Source organism: Vanessa tameamea, chromosome 6 (genome assembly GCF_037043105.1).
Source record: "Vanessa tameamea isolate UH-Manoa-2023 chromosome 6, ilVanTame1 primary haplotype, whole genome shotgun sequence".
Lineage (NCBI taxonomy): Eukaryota > Metazoa > Arthropoda > Insecta > Lepidoptera > Nymphalidae > Vanessa > Vanessa tameamea.
In genome coordinates, this window is record NC_087314.1 from 4589760 (window position 1) to 4608788 (window position 19029).

The 19029-nt window shown below is 31.3% G+C and overlaps 1 protein-coding gene across 2 annotated transcripts in view; it reads right to left on the bottom strand.

Moving 5' to 3' along the window:
• The window catches only part of Grip (Glutamate receptor interacting protein), a 319089-nt gene that overhangs the window by 221287 nt on the left and 78773 nt on the right, over positions 1-19029 (bottom strand). The gene's annotated exons all lie outside the window — the stretch shown is intronic.

Genomic DNA, 19029 nt, shown 5'->3' on the forward strand with positions numbered 1-19029 from the left:
TGTACCTAAGGGACGGCTGATGTCTTATAATACCAATATATATATTTGTAGTTGTATCCATTTACTAGAAAATGGCCTATTTACCAGTCCAAACATCCAATTAAAACAAAAAAAAAATATCGATATAAAATGTCAAAAACAACCAAATATCGTTAAACTAAAAATTAAACGTTTTTATTTAACTTTACAGCTTAATATCTTAAGAATACTTGCACGTGTTTCCGTCAACCCAAGTGAAACAGTGTGATGAAATGAGCTTCACCTAAACATAAGTAGTTTGCCAGCTGAGCGTGATAGAATAAACTCCAAATCATTCTACTAAACAGGAGTATTTTGCTAGATGTTAATTTATGTTTTAACTTTTATTACACTTCTACAACGAACTATATATTTTTAAAAAGTTCTTCGAATACATAATCATTGACTCTTTCTTAATAACTGACAGTCTTATGAAAGTCAATCATAATTTTTTTAATTGTTTTTTTTTTTTTTAATACACGGCTTAACAGTAATATCCCGTTCGTCGTTTTATATATTTAACAAATCATCGTAACTTTTACCACAACTATATTTACAATAGATTTACGGATAAAAAATATTTAAATACAACTTACAATAGAATTTGTAGAAATTCACCAAACATATGCATATATTAGCATCGCAGTCAAAAATAAGGAAACTCTACAACATTTGAAAATGAATAATAATTCATCTAGATGTCATTTATACAGACTATGTCTATAATTTATAATTTTTGGTGATTAAACTCAAACTCAATGATAAAGTTTAATTTCAATTTGATATCATGATTCGTTTTTAAAATTCACTAGCCAATCTAAACTTATTAATGGTGTGGTACTATCGAAATCACAAAATAGGCTTCAAAATTTAATCAGCTTTCATAATATAATCTAATTCTAACTTGATATTTAAAAACGTACCAACATATAACAAGATAAGTTAAATAAATCAATCATACAAAAGCAATTACTGTAATCAAACAACTATAAGCAAACCATTTTAATTACTAATAATAATAAATAAATAAGTAAATATTGGACAACATAAGTAGCTAAAGCACTTGTGTTACGGAAAATCAGAAGTAACGACGGTAACACAAACACCCAGACCCAAGACAAAACTAATCAACTTTTTCTACATCGACTCGGCCGGGAATCGAACCCGGGACCTCGGAATGGCGTACCCATGAAAACCGGTGTACACACTCGATTACGGAGGTCGTCAAATGTCATTAAGGTAACAATTACTTATTTAATTTAATAATCTTGATAACACGAGAGTGCTCCTACGTAATAATGCGTACGTTACAGTTATCTATTGTATTTGATTACACGCTTGCTTCTGGCTACGATCCAACTAATATGAATCACTTTAACCGATGAAACTCAAGTTTCTATAATATCTATGTTATTTAGAGAAACGTTAGTATGAGATGACCGTATATTATAGAATAATTTAATTTACTTAGTCATTCGATATACAAAACGAAAATATTGTTCGATATTATTTAATACTAGATTAAAACCCGGCTTCGCTCGGTTTGAATAAATAAAACTAAACTAAACAAATACAGTTCACCAATTATTAAATAATTTATTGTGGATAAGTTTCCAGTTTTCCATACCCCTGCAAGAAATTATTATTTGGAACACACTTACTGAACGCACCCGTAAACGTCAAACATGGCCGCCCGTTGAACTGTCATATCATTGAATTTTGTTTCATTGAAAAATTTAATATCGAAATATCTCGATTATACGAATTTTGCCGAAATGTGTTGTAGACTAAAAATTCATTAATTTTTAACGATCTTTACTTGCGGATAGGTTCCGATCGGGTCTATCGTAGACCAGTACGAAATTATAAATATAGATATGTAGTTATATATTTTTTATTTATTTGTACATAGTTGCATTGCTAAAGATAAAATGTAGGCTAAATGTATCTTCAGGGCGTTATTTAAATGAAACTTAGCAGTCAATAACGCTTCAACTATCTATGAAGTCAGCGATTCAGCTAATTAGGTCGAGTTGGTGTACCTCAAGGCTTTACTCCTGCCTAGAACGCAATACTTAAGCACGTATCTATTGAGTAAACAATTTTAAAGAAAACTTGTATATAGACTGAAAAGAAAATTATCTTATACTTATCCTAATGATCGTTTAAGATGTTATGATGTACATATTATTTCTTTTAAGTAAAATGAGATACGAATAATATTTAAATGTAATTCAATTCTTAGATATATGAAAAAGTGAATATTATGTAAATACCAAGTTCTTAGTTTTTAGTTTGATGTCTGTGTCTGGTTTCATTGGGTATTTTTTTTTTGTGTCAGCGTTATGTCATTAATTACTACAGACAAACAAAATAGATGACAATAGGGCCATTACCACGCAGGAATTACATTTTTTATCGATAGTTTTAACAGAACAGTTTAAGAAAAGATGAGAAAATGTTCGGATATTCCAATCTTCGGATTAGCTTGGGTTTTCTCTGTGAATTAATAGACAGAAAAATAAACCCGATAAACTTATATTCGCTTATTTACATATTTTAAACAATATGGCGTTAATCCTTATCCAATTAAGTACCAAAGATACATTATTCATTTAATATCGATTAATATGGCCTCTACAGCATGTAATTTAAATGGATATTTTCGAAGACATTACTGATTTAAAATGCAGGGACATAGCGATTTGTATCGTGTAATGACAAAAGGCTGTGAACGTTGTATATAAAGACATTTTATAGTATTTAGTATCAGCATTGCACCCGTGAAAGGCCGAGGCGGGTTGCTAGTTACCTTATAATTAAAAATGGTGAAGTAAATAATTAATATAATTTACAATTTTCTTGTACAAATATAGGATTTCTAAGTAAATAGCTGTAAGTATTCATTATGAAAGACCACGATCGACAACTTTTTCAAAAAATATGTTGGTGTATAAATCGCGTACTCTCTCGCGCAAAAAAATAAAAGTCAGGTTTACGTAAACCAATAAAAGAACTTTCAATTCTGGCTCGAATTAAATTTAAAGTTACAATAATCACGTAGGTACTTTTAAAGATTTAAGTAACATAATTCCATATTGCTTGACGATATATAAAAAATAGATAGGATTTTACTCAAAAACGCAGTCCCTTTCCTAAACAAACTCTATTGGCATAATGAACTGGTTCACTTAAATATTTGTAATAATGTCTAAAAATCAACCGAATAAGAAACTTTTACGGATTTAAAAAAACATTTTGTTGGATATTAAAAATATGGGTTAAAAGCAAATCCAAAGAAAAAGAAATTGAAAGCGTTTTCCATTTCCCGGATAATCAGAAACGTATTGAAATTTCCATCAGGTTTATCGGATTTCTATAATAAAAACACTTTTTCTCAGTAAAAAATTTATCGACTTTTGGTCTAAATTTTGAATGATGGATGTTCTATTTTCCTCTATATTTAGAACAAATATCCAATCAATATGAAATATTATATGTACCTATATTGTTTTGTTTTAAACGAACTGATCATATTTATCCGTTTATATTTAGGGAAATTATTTATTTTTTCTTATAATTATGATTATTTTTAAAATGTACTTTTTACTAAAACTTTTTCTGTCACATTACCGCATTTTGAAATACACATACTTGCAAATACATTGGCATAGCAATCACTACGTAAATACTTCTTAATAAAAATAAAAGATGCGCCTATAACAAGATAGAATGATGGTACTATTATTCAGATGTTATCAATTTTATTGCGACCTATAAATGTCCAAAGTGCCCGAGCCAAACCTTTAGTGTGAATAACTTGTAAGTCGCTCATAGAATTTTAACGTTTTCTTTCTCACAATAAAAATCTTAATAGTGTTATTAGATATCTACGAATTATTTCCTTTGGTTTCATCTTCTATTGTTTCAATCTTTTATATCATTTTTTTTATATCTATACTGACATTATAAATGCGGAAGTCTGTCTGCTTATTCGCTTTCACGGCTAAAGCACTGATCACAATTTGATGAAAATTTGAATTAAGCTTACACCCTAAGAAAAGGCAGCTTCTTTTTTATAGCTAAAACCAGAATGTCTGCGGACTTCACTCGGAGTCTACTGATTTATTTTTAGGAATTCAGCAATAATTATAATAGACATTATATATATGTAATATAACAAAACGCATAAATAAAACGTAAATGTGTATGAAAAGGTATATACTTTAGCTAGAAAAAAATATATGAGCGTAGAATGATGAACGATATACAATTCAATCGAAATATTTATGCACTAAGAAAATATTCATTGCGAATTGCCGAAAAACTGTTTTTAATTTTATTCCATATTTAAAAGAGTGCCAACCAAAAACTGTTTCGAAAAATCCATCGATTTTTCACATAAATAACCTTCGGTATATCAACAATCATACAATATAATGATAATATACATATATCGTTCGTTGTTCAGTGATCAATATTACATATACGAGTATATATAGTATGTGATCACTGAGCAACGGACGTTCAATATCTCGCCTTGGACTTATCGTACTAAATCTTATCGTAAGTTCAGCTATTTATAAAATATTAACTGCTCCGTGTTAAGCGTAACAGCTACTGCTCCGCCCATGTGTGTAATAGCGCGATGTTTTATAGTCTATATAACCTTTCTCAATGCATGGGCTATCGGAAGCTGTATAATATATTTTTTTAATTGGACAGGTACATCCTAATATTTGCTATTCAAATAAACAAGTTCATTTCACATATTGGGAATGAAACGAACGACTCCTGGCTATTCCTTATCATATCGAATATTTGTATATAATAGAATTGACAAAACCGACCGTTGAGCCGCTGAGTTTCTTACACCGGTTCTTCTCAGGTCAGGGTATTTTCTTTTCCGAACCGGTGTTAGTATTTAATTAGACAATTAATAAGTAAGTGTAATGCTTCTATATTGAATAAAGTAATTTGAGTTGAGTTTATATCTGTATGTGATTATTACTTTTTAAGTAAAAAAACAAAGAGGCGTTCTGATAATACGTTTTATTCATTAAAACTTTTTAAAGATTTCGCTTATAAGAATCTAACTGAGACATACAATGTTGAATTCTGTTCAAATTATTTTAATTATCATAATTTCCGATAACTGTCTATCGTGGCTCTGATAGTGCGCTTTATAAATTTTATTAGTTCTTTCAAATGATCTCTAACATATTTGAGAGTATTTATTAAAATGTTTGACTGTGTCCTTGGTCTAGTGACTAGATGTAAATGGTACCGATTCCGAGTTCCTGGGTGCGTTGGTACAAACGCTAGGTTGGGATGATAGATGATTATTGGGATTGACTGTCAAAAATTGAAAACTACCAGCACAGAGTCAAATTAAAAGTATGTACAATCTCGTGCAGTTTGTGACTGAAATCTTTTCGATTTTGTCGGAGTTATCATCCCATCAGTTTATGAGTAAGGGAATAGAGAGCGCATCACCATATGTCCTGACTAGATGGCTGATCTCCCTTGAGAATAGCCGCTATGGCCGAGATCGGTAAAACAACAAATGAAGTTAGCTTCGGACTGGGTGAAGGACAAACGCATAACATATTGCGGTGTTTTTTATTGTTGCAAAACAATCAATCAATTATTTTATTCAAATTGTGAATTATTATGGTTTTAAATTGGTAGAAGTTCTTTGCAATATTTCAGAAACGGTGCGTATATGAAGACTTATCCAAAAGTTAGGAATATGGAAACAGGCAAATGAGGTTCTTGTTTGGGAGCAAATATTGTTTGGCCCTTAGGCGTCTTAGTTTTAATTTAATTACATTGTTTTATAACATACTATATAGTATCACTATGCTTTGCCTTATTCTTTCAAATATCAAAATGCTTATAACAGAAAGAGAGAAACAAATCTAAAAAATTACAGCTCTACAATATTTAGTAGTTAAATTAACATTGTTCCATATTAATATTTAATAATATTTATATTTATATTACTTCAAATTCTCTTTTCTCAATTCTCTTTTGTGTTGTGTGTTGAGTAATAGCTACATTTTATGATGGTACCGTTACCCCTTTCTATCACCACATCTATTTTCGGTGCACATCTGACACCATCACTCCGATATTTAATTATCTTCATCAACGCGCGGGCCTCCCACCACGCGGGATATTTTTGTTCTAATTCACCACAACCTCCTTTGACCGAGATGTGTTATGACTTTGTTCATTTTGTTCCATATAACCACATACATCGCAAATGACAACTTGTATGCTATATAATTTTGATGTTTAACATTTTTAAACAGCTTTGCCCTAATTTTAGTTTAAGACAAAATTATTAATTTTACGTCAATACATTTAACGAAAATGATCTGTGTATTAATATTTATAGCCAAAACTTTGATAATAATATAGCCCCCCGAGAAGAAGCCGGAAAAATAGTTATTAATTAGATAAGTGTGTTTATTAAATACAATCAAATTATTATTTATCCTCTTTAAAATCTACAAATAGTAACTACTCAAGTGACATATCTACGTATAATTAATCATTGACAGCCGAGATGGCCCAGTGATTAGAACACCACTGAATTTTCATGTGCTTAATTTGTGTTTATATTTCATCTCGTACTCGGCAGTGAAAGAGAAACATAGTGAGGAAACCTGCATGTGTCTAATTTCAACGAAATTCTACCACATGTGTAACCAAATCGCATTGGAGCAGCGTGGTGGAATATGCTCAGCAATGGTAATGCAAAAGCAATCATCAACTATTCTCTTATTGTGGAATCATGCCAATACATGATAAACTTAAACATACATTGCTGATACAAAACTACTTTAAACAAGACTTACAAACATTGATTGATATCCCAATAAGAACACGAAATGTAACAAACTCGAAACTTATTATCCCCGGTGTAATAATACCTACGGTAGGCAGGCCTTAGAATACCTTATACCAACATTATTGAACAGTCTGCCATATCATTTAAATCTGAAAATAAATGTAAAAAATATTGTATATAGATATTAAGAAAAAACTCGATGTATATTTTGCAAATATAAAATAATTAATACAATACATGGAACACCTGTATACGCTATACTAAACGATGTTGTTCTAATCCGGTTAATGAATAGTCACAGCGACAATTCACTTAAAGCTGTTTTATGAAAAAAAAAAAACAACTAATTGTAACATTATTTATTTGCTATGTACCTGCTTTTTGTTGCTTTTATGTTTTATTTTATTATTATTGTATAGTTTTAAGTCTATAAGTGTGGACAACGAATACCGATGTACGGATAAATCCAATAGGGTTTTTGTTACATCGTTTTTAATACAGTACAAAATAAATAAAATGTATATTCACTTAAAATAAAAAAATAAAATGGGAAATTTTCAGGCTGTTACTGTGTAGTGTGTGTAATTAATCATTACTTACAATTGAAATAAGATTGTGATTACAACTGTCTTTGAAAGATTACTCGCCTTCGAGACTGACGCATATTGCTTTAAGAAAGTTTACTATTATTAGAACATTTTACCATTTTTACATATATTTCGTCACAAGAAACGGAAATGTTATTGTTACGTAAGAAATTGATTTAATGTTGTATTTATAAAGTTTTGTTATCATAAAATTTAATCATTCGTGAAGTATAATTAGGCTATATCTAAAGAAAATATTTTTGATTTCATGTATTGTTTTTTTTTTTTTATTTGTGATACTATTATGCCTCGGAATTAGGTAGAATAGCTCTACTAAAAACAATTAAGAGCATTTTCACCACTCGTCGTTCCGTATCATTTAATTCGAGTTGGCTTTAAAACTGTATACGCGTTGGAAACTCGTAGAAAGCCTTAAGTGGCTTGAATTGGTCGTGAAAAGACGCATTTACATTATTGAGTATTAAAGTTTTCGTTTTAGGAAACTAAAGGACTGTATATATAAGGACATAAGGACTATATCGCTGGAGATATTATTATTATATGCGCACAAGTTTCAAACCTAAACGCACTTCTTATTATTTACTCAATTCGATGCGATGGCAATTCGATAAGACAGGAGATAAATGGATTTCTATACATTCCTAAATACGAGTAAAATTACTAGTTGCACTTCTCCTGGCTGCTACTAACTGTACCCAGTAAGATTTGATAGCCAGATCTGGAATTTGAAATTGGGCCCTTTTTTATAAGGCAGTTTCATTGTTAATTTTAAATATAATAATGAAATGCATTCAAACAAGATTTTTGCATTTTTCCAAAGTGTTGAGATCAGAAGAAAAATAACTGGACAGTGATTCCAAATCTACAATTAAAATATTAAAGAAATAAATATAAAAGAAAATTGGGATAATTCTTTTAATATTGAAAGGAATTAAAATTATAATATAGTTCAGTCAAAAGCTTTTAGACTGAGTAGAGCGGCGATTACCAGAATAATAAATTAAACGTGGACATTTTAAGTGACAAATGAGTTCAAATTCAAGGAACAAGTTTGAATAACGTCGCCAAAAACCCTTTTTACTTTATTAACAACCATCAATTTTACTCAATTCCATCCTAAATCGAGCGTAAAGAAGGTGGACTTCGACAATACAATAATATGACGATCGATATTACTCGTAATCAGAACATTCAGCCGTTTAAACCCTAATAATAGATAATGGATGAATTCAATCGGTAGATATAATCGGATCGTGTTTTCTCCGCAGATTATTCTCGTGTATGATCATGGAGGAATTATTACTTATTTAGACGAGTCTCATAATACATTAAAGATATGAAGATTTTTTTTTTCTTATTAAATATGCATATTTGCGAACTAGCAAATTGATGGTAAGCCTATGCTAACGACGTCAATGTGCCACCAACCTTGATAACTACGAGTATGTTGTATGTATGTATCCATTGTTACACTAGCACACTCGCTCGACTTCAAGCCATAACAATAAAAAGTAATGCTGTTTAGCGCTAGAGCCTCACCACCAAGTTTTTCTTTTTAAATATTCTCAAGACAATTAATACGTGATCTAGTTAATTCACTTAGCCAATGATAATCCGGAACATTGTCTTTTTTTTTTTTTTTATGTCATAGTTGGCAAACGAGCAGGAGGCTAACCTGATGGAAAGTGACTACCATCGCCCATGGACATCTGCAACACCGGGGGGCTTGTAGGTGCGTTGCCGGCCTTTCAGGAAAGAGTACGCTCTTTTCTTGTAGGTTCCCAAGTCGTATCGGTTCGGAAAAACCGTCGGCGAAAGCTGGTTCCACAGAGTGGTTGTGTTGTCTATGAATATTAAAGATAGCATAGGTCATTGCCATCACTAATGCCGCTCGTGAGACTCAAATTATAACTATTTATATATTCATACTTACTATTTGTCAAATTCGATATTAAATAATTTCTAACAAAGATATAAAATAAATTGATTCGGAAGATAAGAAAATGAGGCTCAACTGGATACCTGGTCATTATTACAAACTCATAATATTTATTAATGAGCCGTTTCCACTATTTTTTATATTGATTATTATTCAATAGATACTCCTTACTATTAAAGGATATGTAATTAGGCTTGTATATAATTTTAAGGTAAGTAAAATTCTATTATCTATACTACGTATCAAAGTATTAAAAATAATGTAAGCATAATATTTAATACTTTGATACGTTTATAGTAAATAAATCTAAAGGGTTAAGAACTCTAGCTTATTGCATTTAAATCAGGTCGGGTTAATTTTTCGCCCAAAGAATCGGAATTGCTTTTCAACGTAGAAATGCAACTAGAATTTCATGCGGTCATAATTTGTACAATATATTAATTAAAGTATTTTAACATATTTTACTATAAATCTATATTTTATTTTTTTTCAATTATTTAAATCTTATATATTGTATTGAAAATTATCGATTACTGTTTGTGCAAAATTAATTTTATTATTAGAATTTTCGCTTTGTTTGATGTTGATATTGTCTCTAGTAAATAGTCTTATCGTGTTTGATATTTCAAATAGATCGTGTTTGTTTGTTTGTCTCAATTTAGTATGTAATAGAGAAGTAGAAATAAACTAGAAATAATGTCCCAACTATGTGGATTGAGTGAAAACAGTAGATGGTTTAAAAGTAAGCAAAACTTTAAGTGTATCTCCGAACTTCCGTACCTGAACTAACTTGCTTTAAAAGGATATTTATTTCGAAAGTGCTGTATTTTGTGTTTTCCAAAAGAAGAATTTTTCGCACATATTCGTATTTTTCGTAACACACTCTTAGCCTGCATATATGTTTTTAGCGTGATTTCGCTGTAAACAGTTATTATAACGTCTACTCTTATTTATAAGCTTATAAAATTAGAAAGGAGTTTGATTATTAATGCTGGTATAGCGTCATGAAGGATATAATCTTGCTTGTATTCTAAGAACACAAAGGTATAATTTTCGATGAGTCAGATCAAAGCCTTTGACATCTTTATTAGAAGCATAATTCGTATCCAACCGAATATTGGTCTAACTAATGCGTATTAACTAAAGTAATGGACCATCAAAGACATCGGTACCCTACATCTTAACTGCGCTCAATTGAAACGATGAGGGTCAATTGTTCGATACGCTCAAAATCTAACATATACGTTCACGCTTAAGTCGTCTCTATGACCGGGAAATAATACATATAATTGTACTTTTACATTTTTTGATTTACGACGTTATTCTCTTCAAATAATCGGTCGTCATCAAAGGTTGCACTGATCGTAAAAGAGTATAAGCGAAAGTGATGATTACAGAGAGCCGTATAATGTTTATATTCGTGTGTCAATAAATTCGATATAATTCAGTGTAATTTTGTTACAGAGTTATTTAATATATTGTGTATTGAAGTCATTAGTGCGAGGATAACTTTATTATCTTTTTTATGACGACAACTTTTTTACAGAGGGGATGTTAATGCAATGATTTCGAAATTAATATAGACGTTATAAATAATAGCTTTTTTTCATTACTGTATTTGTTGGGGCTGATGTAAATAAAGTTATTCTATTGACATAAGATTATTTAACAGTTCTAAACAAAATTATCAAGTAGATTTCACACGAAATAAATTGCAAGTAAAGTGTATTTTATTCATGTGTACGAAACAGCCTGTCGGAAAGCGTACAAGAAGTATTAATATTTTTTTTAGTACAGGGAGGTAGAGAGGCAGACTGTTAAATGGGCTTACTTATGAAATGTGGTCATCTTGACTCATAGATTGTGGCAGTTCCTTATTTAGACCGGTCTTTACATCGTTAATGTGCGGCCAACGCCAGGATTTAAAATGTTATATCCCTTGTACCTATAAATATACCGGTACATTGACTACACACTATACAAATCGATGTTAAACGGTACTATAATTATTGATGAGAGTTACTACATATCTACCACAAAGTCCTACCCTTTCTATCAATTTGAATATCAATTGATTTGTAATCAAAAGCAAATATGTAGTTACGCTCATACCAATAACATTGAATTCTTGTGAAATTCACCAAGAATTAGTTATGTTAGTTATTCAAACTAGTTCAGACATTGTTAAGTTTCACACAATTTAGCTCAGCAACTTCAGACGTATAAACATCAAGACCTTAATTAACCAATCATATAAAATAATTGTTATATACTTGTAAATTCGAATAATTAGTAGCTTGCTTACCAATGTGCTTTTTTTAAGAGTATCTCAATACCATCTTAAAGTAAAAAAAATCGAAAGAAATGCGCTTAAAGTTAATAATATAACTGATAGTATTTCCAAGAAGCAAATTAGACATTACAGGCATTTATCGGTAGTTCAAAGAAGTCGTAAAAATAAAGCAGGATACGTCGCGTCACGTGTCTCCGATGTAGTATATATCTTTGTCCTTGTCTGTCTTGTTCGAACGGTGTATGTCTCTCTCTGTTCGTGACGTTAGGCATTTCTAAGAAAGTCCAGAACAGTTTATTGCTTAAATTATTTTAAAGTCTACAAGGTTAAGGTATAGCTGTTTGATCTCTAATATTTTATTTTATTTTAAAGTATTGACTAAAAATACTGCAAGTATTTGTTAATATTTGATTTTTATTAGGAGTTTGATATTTTGAAAAAATTTACCCGTAATTGAAAAAAGGCACTTTAGAAGAAAAATTAACAACTCTTAAAAAAAAAATATTTTATCTTATATATAACTTCGTATCGAAATGATAATACGATATGCTATTTAGTTAATAATATATCACTTACGTCTTTTCATTGCCTTCGATGTTATAAATATCATAAAACATAATAATTTTTTTTAGGTTCAATTGCAAGACATTTATTGCACTTTTAAAATTTTATTGTGTTAGTGGTGAGAGCGTTAGTTTGTAATTAAAACATGGGTAAATTTCTGAGGGGTAACGAGACTAATTCTCTCGTTTGGTTCTTTTTTTTTATTTTGTCATCGAAATTAAATGTCACTATATAAAAAAACAAGTGAAATCACTTTAAAACAGTGCAGATATCCTGAAATATATCCAAAAAAAAATTAGATTTATAAAAGAGGGAATTAGTAGCTATATTTCATTGAGCATATATTTGATGATGCGATACGATCCGTCCAAATTTATTTTATGCAAATTTAAAATTCATCAAAAGCATTTCATTAAAAGCATATCAGTATTTAGTTTAGTTTAAACAATCATTTTTTCTCATAAGAACTGAAACACATAGCATCAAAAGTGTACGAAACGATTAGTGTATCATGTAAAATTTATACCTTTTTTTTGTGCACGTTATTTGATGACGTAATAACATACTTCACGTTACATATTGTGAAACGTGTTTTTCATAAACGTCACTCAAATCACGTTTAAACGAAATGCGTGCAAAGTTTATTTCGTGCAAATATTGTCCGTGCTTTTATAAATTGTGGTGCACATGTGATTTATATTAATGTACAGCAAAACATCCGGAGATGAAAGGATGTGAGGACTGACAATCATAAATCCGTTTTAATGAGTAGAACTTTTGAATTTGACATGGTTCTATTTGGTTTTCTTGTCAGCTACAGATTACCTCTCCCCCGAGACTACATTTAACAGCAACATCCTATCTAATCCAATTCAATTAATTTCGAGTTCAAGTTTGCACCCTTTCCAAAAAATCCTCAGGATATTTGGAGCTTACGCCAGTATGCTCAACTCTTGATTGACGATTATAAATAATATGATATAGTTGGCGTATTTTTTCTACGCATTTTTTTATGAAACAGTTAGGTGAACCTTTTTGTAAGTGTAACTTCAAGCCAGAACACAACAATACAAAGTATTGGACCTTGACGGTAGAATATATTATGACAAGTGTGGTAAGTACTTTGTGTGGTGGTGGTGAGGTGGTAGGGCTTTGTGCAAGCCCTATCACCGAGTGAGCATGAACAATTCAATAGGGTTAAACTCTCAAACTTTGCTTGATACGTAAATCTTTTACACCCGAGAACAGACATGCAAAGGGTTATGTTGTAACATAATAAGACTTAGTAAGTAACTCACTGCTTTCGCTTAGCCATTGAATCCGGCATGAATAATCGGAGTTAGGTTTGATTCTTAACTTTTATTAAACTTTATATTAATAAAGTTCTTCATTTTGAAATAAACTAAAATTTTCATCGCTAAAGGACTGTCTCGAGGTAAAACAAAGTTCCTAAGTCTCTGAACCATTTATTATTAATTTAGTTAACTTGATAAAGATGTTATCTTGAATTTCTTATTAAAACTGTATCTAAATTTCAATATAATTATAGGAGAATGTTCATAAAAAATTATATTTGATACAATTTTTGGGGTCGTTGGGGAGATCGATAAATTCGTATTTCGTTTTTAAAAATATTTTATAAAACAAAAACGCACAATTTAAAATACTTATTCGTTTTTTTGTCAAGTATTTCGCAGAAGCAGCACGAAGGTTGGAAATTTATAGTATTATCACTCCTGTGCCTGGAAAGCAAGTAAAGCAATTGGTACAACGTCTGAAAAGCGTTTGAAGCCTTTTCCATTTTATCGGATTATGAGAATGAGGAAATAGAGAGCTCATACACTTGTAGACCATATTATTAACTCCAGAGCAGTTTGTTAGTCTACGTAGTTAAAATACGACTGGATAAATTAGAACATGGTACAATAATATAAGGTTAAAAAACGAATTACGTCAACATAAACAAACTTCCTCTAAGAACATACGTTACGTTTTCATGATGCACATTTTTGATATGTTTGAAATTATCAAGTAATAAAGCAAAAAGCAAATTAACAGCCCGTTAATGTTCCACTGCTAGGAAAATCCCCTCCCATTTTGAGAAGGTTTTGAGTGGATACACTTGGCAGTTTCTCATCCGTCACGTGCAGGTTTCCTCACGATGATTTTATTCACCGCCAAAACTAGTGTTTGTATATGTGTTATAAACACACGAACAAAGAATATTGGATAAAGATTGTCATTTTGTAACCAATGAACCATCTCGGCTTATTAGTATTCAATATATATATAAAGAATTGTGTGAAAAGAATTAAGTTTAATTAAGTTTTAAAAGTATTTTAGACTGAAATCATGAATCGTTAATTGTGTATTAAATTCAACGTTAAGGTAGGTAAATAGGTAAGTCAAAGTAACTTCATGACTATTCATAGTATTTTTTTGATCTACATACCCGTTATTGTATTACTTGGAATTTTTTTATATATTCTTTCTTTAAAACCCAGAATTAATACTTGATTTAAATCAAATTAGAACAAAAACTTAATAAATTGTCGGAGAACGTGAATCTTAACCGACGAGTGCGGACAAAGACACTAGCAACTAGGTAAAACAAAACGGTATTTTCGTGTGGTTAGTTTGCATTTATAAACTGTATAGCAGTTTTGCAGTCTTGTACTATCTTAGTAGTGGAGGTGAGACATACTATTTTAGATGAAAATCTTTAATATATGTATATCCAACAATGGAGTAAGCTCTAAGTGTTCCTCTTAAATGGAGGGTATTGTCCTGCAGTAGAACATTTTTATAGGCCGATTCTTTACTGGTTTTGGAGTTATTAGGAATGATTCATATTTCTTACAAAGTACCATTAGGCCCATTTGCAGATCTACCTACATGCAAGATATAAAAATTGTTGATACAACAATGTTTTGATAAGTTAGATCACCCCATATCGATGTATTGCTTTCGTAAAAACAGACTAAAAAGATATGAAAACCCGATAAAGATGAAGGACTAAAACCATACCCTCAATTAAGTTTGTCATATTTCCAGTGACGATATTTTTTATAGCGACTGATTGTCACTATCAAAAATATACTTCAATCTTTTTCTATTTTTTGTGGCTTCAATTTTACACATTTTTTTTTATTCATTATATACTTTACTTGGCTTATATTTATTAACATAACAATAAATTAAATTTAGGCCATAACTACATTGTACAAATAAAAAATTAACTTCTGTTAATATCATGATCGCGTGGAATGGTAGCAAGAATGCTAGCTGCATTACCCGTTGAAACGCAATTCCGATCCTCTGGGCGTAAAATTAACCACCCCTACTTGCCACAAGTGGAGGCAATAAGACTAGAAATTATTATTAGGTAGGGTTAGGTAATCATTAATAATAATCATTTAATTATCATACAATTACGTGGTAATACATAATTTATTTACATATAAGTGAATATTATGTAGTATATTTTACTTGTAAATTAAAGAACCAGTAACTCCACGTTTTTTTTATCATCTACATAATCAAGTAAAAAATAAATATCATTATTCCTTATGTATCATTTACTAACATAATATTTACGGCAATATTTCAGGCGAATACGGCTTGTACAATTGAATTTTCGTCCATTTAATCTACGTTTATTTTATGAATCTTAAATTAATTACTGAAAAATCGAAAAGAAATAAATAAAAATGACAGTAAAGTCAAATATGTCAAATTGTTATCTTATATATTAATAGCGTAAGCCAATTTTCGACCCAGGGATTATGGGACGGTAGCTGCACATAAGAAATCGGTTATGGTCTCATTTTGAAGAGCTCCCGTCATAGATGTGCAGAAAATTAAAGAGGATGTTTGATTGTTATTTACTAAATTGTTACAATTTAACAAATAATTCATTTTAGAGAGAGGAAAAGAGTTATTGCCTGGTTAGAGAGCGGTAATACGGTATATAAGAAAAAAAAAAATAATTAAATAATGTTTCATCATTTTGGCGCCAAATGTAAACGAGTGACTTGCAGTTTACAATGAAGCGAAATCAAAACAAAACCTGTCATAGGTTTCGAAATTCCTAAAAAATCTGTCGAATAAACGCGAAGTTTTGCGGGCAACCCAATAGTAATTATTTTATCGTACGAATATATTTACTATACACTAAAAATACATGTGAAAACGTAGTATATTTATCGTTAAATGAATATTTCTAGTTATATCCTCTTGAGACCCTCGCTATCACCTATGATGCTTGCGAAAAATATATTTTTTCCGCGCCATTTAACGACGTCTTGATAAACTATTTGTTGATTCTTAAACAAATAGTACTTGCGTATTCCCACAGGTGGCTACGGCTTAATTGTATCATTTGTGGCACTACTTACATTCATTTGAACGTATTTGTTTTTTACGTGATTTGACATGGCGCGTAATCAGCAAGGTCAATATTTGTTTTTATTACATAAATGAAACTTTTTTAACAGTTTTCATTAGTCAACATATCAGTAGAGTATATTAATGAAAAAACATGATGATTTTTTTATTTTTTATTAATGAATTCAGAGTTTTTTTTAACATATCACCTTGGGCACTCGCGATATAAAATTCGTAATTTTTTCAGGTTTGCGAGAAGATCGCATTTTAGATTTACTAGTCAATCTCGATGTTTCTGACTGCGAAGATATTGATGAAGACGAAGAGGAAGAGGATCTTCTGACGCATTATGAGGATATTGAGGAAGAAATAGTTCCTCGAGAATTGGAGTACGAGTGGGAGGAATCCGATGAAGAGCCCCTATCCAATTTAGCTCATTCATCAATACGTCAGACAAGGCGAGCTATCAATCGACCTATGACCTGGGTGAAGTCTGAAGATTTTAACTATACGGTAGATGTGGACCCACCGTTTGAAGAAGAACAACCAATTGTTAAGAGTTCGTATGAATATTTTAGTAGATATATTCATCCGATATTTTTTGATAATATTTCTGTATGTACCAATTTGACCTCCGTTAATCGGACAGGTAAGTCACTAAATACAACATCCAATGAAATCAGATCTTTCATTGGTTGCTCCATGGTAATTGGTATACTTGGTTTGCCTCGAATAAGGATGTATTGGTCAGATGAGACTAGAATGAAACTGGTGGCTGGTGGCTGAAAACATGACACGTAATCAATATTTTAATATACGATCAAACATAAAAGTTGTAGACGACCTTCATGTTTCTGCACCTATGAGAGAAGTAGATAGATTCTGGAAGATTCGACCTATTGTGTCCGAAATTGAAAAAGCGTGCCGAGAAAATAAAAGAAGAAAATGCGTAGCTATTGACGAACAGATTGTTCCTTATACTGGGAAATGTTAACAGAAGCAGGTGGTTAAAGGTAAACCGAATCCAGAGGGAATCAAAGTCTTTGTAATGGCTAATCCTAATGGCCTTCCTGTTGACTTATATCTTTACCAGGGACAAGGGTCATCAATTGATTCAGCTTTATTTCCGAAGCCCGAAAAAATTGATTTAGGTGGTCGTGTAGTATTAAAACTTGCTGATACTTTGCCAGAAAAGATATCAATTTATGTAGACCGCTATTTTACTTCTATTACTCTGTTAGATACCCTAATCGATAGAAACATAAATGGAACCGGCACCCTAATGAAGAATCGTGTTCCTGAATACAAACATCCTAATAAAACGCAACCAACAAGATCAAAATCGTTACTAAAAACCGATAGGGTATTACAAAAAAGTGGCAGAGGTAGTTACGATTGTGTTATTAGACAAGACCAGAAAATTCCCGTCGTAAAGTGGCTCGACAGCAAGCCCATTCATGTAGCTTCTACAGAGACTGCAGTACAACCTCTAGGGACATGCCGACGTTGGAGCAAGAAGGATCATAGTTATCTTGACGTACCGCAGCCTGCAGCTATAAAGAACTATAACGCATTTATGGGAGGAAGAGATCTGCTGGATAGAATTATTGGAAAATATGCTATGCGTGGAAGAACAGGCGAATGGACGGTACGAGATATTTTCCACTTCTTTGATTTTGCTGCTGCTGCTGCATGGATTGACTACCGTCAAGACTGCATGAAACTCGGGCGGTCAAGAAAACAGATCATGCAGTATTTAGATTTTAAAATGGACTTAGCAAAATATCTTATCTACGGCGGACCAATTGGACCATCCTCTGCTTTGTGTTCGAGCCCCTCTGTAGATCGCATAACACGTAACAGCCCTAATTTACGAGAATTCATAGAAAATGATGAGGCCATTACTCCTTCTAGAAAGCGCAGGCTAGTTGAACCTGTGCCACATGTCTCAAAAAGAATGAAAGATGCACAACATTTGCCTATTTGTCGCCAAAGGCACTCAAAACAATAGGTCGAAGTGTCGTAAGAAGGGTTGTAGCCAACTTACATTTGTGAAATACTTAACGTGCGATGTATTTTTGTGTTTTAATGTTAACAGAAATTGTTATTTTGAGTTTCACACTGTAAATGATTCGGAATAAATGATGTTTTGAAATTTTCTCAAAATGGTTTGATTTCAACTATTTAAGTCCCGTATATATATGATACCCCCTATTTGGGGAATTAGTGGGGCATGGAATTTTTCAATATATTTTTCTTATTTCTTATACCAAATTGAAGACCTCAACATACATAGAAAGAATTTTGGCTCTCAGGGTCTCAGGAGGATATATGTTTTCGTAACTTGTGACGCAGTCCTTAA